Raw genomic sequence first — 4,649 nt, forward strand, 5'->3', positions numbered from 1 at the left:
GGGGGGGGTCCATTAGATCTACACAGTACGCAACTGGTACTTAATTCATCGACCCCGAAAGGATGAAAGGCAAAGTCGACCTCGGCGGAATTTGAACTTCAGAACGTATAAACAGAAGAAATACCGCTAAGCATTTCGCCCGGCGTGCTAACGATTCTACCAGCTCACCGCCTTTTGTGTGTACTAAAAATAGCATCAGCACAAGCATTACGTGTTCTGAACTGATGACTACCAGGTAATTTTTCACGATGCAAACAAACGACTAAACACTATTCTTTCCACATAAATACATACATGTTCACACAAAATCTACATACTTTATAATGGAGTCAGGTACCCCCAAAATAATCGGTATAGTAATGATTGCAACTTGGTGTAGACTATGACCTTGAAGTGGACGCCTAAATTAAGATTTTTACTGTAGATACATATATAAATACGAAACTATTAGACGGATAAAGTTAGGAAGAAAACTGGAATCATTCGCCATGGATTTTTCAAAGACGAAAATCGGTTCGGTCGGTTCTCAAGTTTTTTTTTTAATGTTTATATTAATATTTTTTTATATTGCAATTTATGAAAAGATACATCTTTGGTTACATGTTTCGAATGTACCAATCAGTGGTTCACAACATTCTTGCATTGGATTTACTCAAGACAAATTATTCAATAATCAGTCCTACAAACCCGATTTATTTTAACTGAGCTGTCACCAGCTAAGTTTGCAGCGCAATTCATCAACATCTTAGTACTGAGGCCTGAACCAAACTTTCTGACCAGAAAAGAACACTTTTCTCCCCAAATCTTATAGATTTCAGATCAAACTGACAATCATTGCTCAAACATACCAGCCAATGTACTTGGCAGTGTTCAAAGGAAACAACATTTTAGACTGAGATTGTGGTGCTATAGTCAAAGGATTTACAACAGCATAATTGGTACCTTAGATTTGTCTTATAATTGGTTGTCAAGCATTAGAATAGTTGTATCACAGGTTGTCTGACATCCAACAGGGTATCAGTTTGCTGAAGTTATTATCGTTAAACAGAAAGGTGAGGGGGGAGAAGGAACGAGAGAGATAGAGAGAGAGAGAGATAGAGATAGAGAGAGATAGAGATAGAGAGAGAGAGAGAGAGAGAGAGAGAGAGAGGGGGGGGAGACGAGTCTATGTACCAAATTCAGAATATTGAGACACTCAGTATAGCAACCACAACCATTCCCCGCCCATAACTGCCAGGCAGTAATTGATTGTCACTTTACTTGAGTTATTTTCTGAATCCCACGGTTGTTAAGATATTATTTGTTATTTTGTTACTGTTGGTGATACTCCTATTATTTCTGCCACTGTTGTTGTTGATTTTGCTGTTTTCGTTTATCCTTTATGTTTTGTTATTTCGTTATCCTTAGTGGTGTTGTTGCCATCAGATGCGGAAATCTTTTTGTAGCTGTTCAATTATTATTATTATTATTATTATTATTATTATTATTATTATTATTATTATTACTATTATTATTATTTGTCGTTATGTAAGTTAGTTACCATTGCCACTGTTAATTTCCTAACGTTTATGTTTTCGTAATCGTTACGACTGTTGTTAAGTATTCATAAATCTCAAACTTCACAGTGTGTGACCGCATCCAAAAAAACAACGTGAAAAAATATGGTTATTTCGTATTCAAGATGTTTTATTCAAAACACCTGAAATGCAACACCTACATGCTTATCCTTATCTCACTTCCAAACATTTCTATTCTCTTTTCTACCGCATATTTCTCTTCTGACTCTCCCTCTCTTTATCCGCCTATACCCCCTGCATGTGGCTAGTTACAGCAGCGTATGATACCCGATTCTTCTTCTTCTTCTTCTTCTTCTTCTTCTTCTTCTCCTTCTTCTTCTGCTACTACTACTACTACTACTACTACTACTACTACTACTACTACTACTACTACAACTGCTACTACTATATCAACATCGTGCAACGTTGGCTGACTTGGCAATTTTATTGAATCCCATTCTTCTTAACCAATATTAATAACCAATAATACAGAAACTAATGTTGCTGATTTGGTTAACATTAACAGCTCCTGGCATTCGCTTCCACTACTGAGACTGCTTATTACTCCTGTATAGTTGTCATCGCTATTGTCACTACTAGTACAACAACAACAACAACTACAACAACATCTACCACTGCTATTACTACAGATGATGTTATTGCCTTCGAAATCCACTGAAGAACCGCAATCTATTACTATTAATGCTGCGATTATTACCTTACCGATTCGGCTGGTACAACCACGACGAGTAGTAGTAAAATACAAGGTTCCAACAGCTTCCAGAACAGACCATCACCATTAAATAAACTACGTAGCTACTTGTTGTAACTGGAAGTGATATATAGATCGAAATGGAGATTGTCAAGAGAAAAGGAAAAAGAAAAGTAGTAGTAGTAGTAGTAGTAGTAGTAGTAGTAGTAGTAGTAGTAGTAGTAGTAGTAGTAGAAGTAGTAGTAGTAGTAGTAGTAGTAGTAGTAGTAGAAGAAGAAGAAGAAGAAGAAGAAGAAGAAGAAGAAGAAGAGGAAGGAGAGTATTATTTGATGCCATTGGTATTGTAACTAATAGAACGCCTAAAATATGTGACCTTGCCACAGAATGAGTGATAGAGACGTATACGACTTACCTTTGCAGAGAACTCCTACATGGCCGACAACTGTTGTTGGTATATATATATATGTATTTATGCACACTTGCTTGAATATGGTAGTAAGACGGGAGGCGAAATTACATTGAATCGCAAGTCGGGGGCTACAATTATCTCTTCGTTTTAACACTAAGCAAATTCAAGTTAAGAGCTTTTCATTCCACCTGTAATAGTAGACAATAAGAGTAGTATTGTTTCTAATATAGGTAAAAAAAAATATTATAATATTAATAATACATATGTATAAAGCACAACAACGTCAAAAATATCAATGAGAACATCATTACTACCACTACACAAACCACCAACACCAACAACACCAACACCAACAGCGTCATCAACAACAATAATAGTGATATTATTATTATCATTATTATCATCATCATCATCATCATCATCATCATCATCATCATCATCATCATCATCATCATTATTATTATTATTATTATTATTATTATTATTATTATTATTATTATTATCATTATTATTATTATTATTATTATTATTATTGCTTACAGTGATGCGAAGCTTTTGGCAAGTTGAGTTAGTTTCTCCCCAGTGATACAACACAACGCCTGCAGTATTTAATGTTGCTACTGTTACTACCAAAAGAACCAAGTGCCTTCTGGCATTAAATTAACCACTGGTGTAGTTATTGTTGTTGATTTGGTATTGGAGATATTGGCATTGGTGTTGGTGTTGGTGTTGGTGGTCGTGGTGGAGGAGTAGGTGGTGGTCGTAGTAACAGCGGGGGTTTGTAAACATAGAAAAATTATATACGTGCACATTGTATTTCCCAACAGATATCTGTCTGCCAAAATACACTGACATAAGACTATTGATATTATCAGCATTATTATTATTGGCAGCAGGGTGGTAAAGCGCCAAACTAAATGCCCTGTGGCTATTTTACTTACATCCTCCTACATTCTGAATTTTAAAAAACCCCACTGGAGTTGACTTCGCCTTTCATCCGTCATAGGTCGATAAAATAAGTACCAAACAATCAATTGTCTGTAGTCTCTTAAAAAAAGTATGTGGTCTGGTGTTAACGTAAAAGAAATCATTACCATTATTGGCGGAGGATTGAGTTGTTGGTGAGAACTGAGTTTCTGGGTTGTCGCTAACAGTTTATATTTAGGGTGTTATTGTAAGGGCCTTTTTATTAAGTGTTTACTTATATATCTCTGGTTAATTGTCCTTAGGGCTGGTGCTTAAGTGCATCTGGAAGGAACTTGTGCATTAGAGGTATATTGGCCAAAATCATTCCCCCCGGTAGACAGCAGTAGAAATATAGGGCTTACACAGGACAATAACGATAATATCCCTGTGGAATATTGACTTAACATAAAGAATTGATAATTTGGGTAATTTCATTCATCTCTACTATATACGTGTGTGTGTGTGTGTGTGTGTGTGTGTGTGTGTGTGTGTGCGTACTTGCTTGCTCGCAAAACTTGCGAGTGAATATACCCCAGCACATATATACACAGTGCATTTTATTCAAATGTATGTGGAACAAATATCCCTTATACTCGTCTGTTTTTAAAGACTGTATATGTGCTTAAATGCAAGAACATGCATAGCATACATCTTCGTTTTACATACACACATACAGACAGGCGAACAGGCGAAGACATACATGCACGGGCACACACGTAATTACATATATACGAGTGAGAAAGTAGAACTCAACACATGTGTTTGGACCGTATATATTTAACAACAAGTTTGCTCAGCTTCTCATTATTTAAAAGTTTCATGGACGTAAAACACGTTCACATCACCAGACGCTCTGCATCCATGAGGACCTAAGACACATTTTTATTAAATATATCTATGAGTGCTTGTCTCTATACATATATGTATTTGTATATATATATATATGTGTGTGTGTGTGTATACACGCATATACATATATATATATATATATATATATATATATATA

The 4,649-nt window shown here is 35.7% G+C and overlaps 1 long non-coding RNA gene across 6 annotated transcripts in view; it reads right to left on the reverse strand.

Moving 5' to 3' along the window:
- Positions 1–13: 13 nt before the first annotated feature.
- The window catches only part of LOC106881631 (uncharacterized), a 385,740-nt gene continuing 381,104 nt past the window's right edge, over positions 14–4,649 (reverse strand). For all 6 annotated transcript variants that reach the window (XR_008266350.1, XR_008266345.1, XR_008266349.1 and 3 more), the window contains one exon: positions 14–2,865. This is a non-coding gene — a long non-coding RNA (uncharacterized LOC106881631). The remainder of the gene's footprint in view (positions 2,866–4,649) is intronic.

Source organism: Octopus bimaculoides, chromosome 20, assembly GCF_001194135.2.
Source record: "Octopus bimaculoides isolate UCB-OBI-ISO-001 chromosome 20, ASM119413v2, whole genome shotgun sequence".
Classification (NCBI taxonomy): Eukaryota; Metazoa; Mollusca; class Cephalopoda; order Octopoda; family Octopodidae; genus Octopus; species Octopus bimaculoides.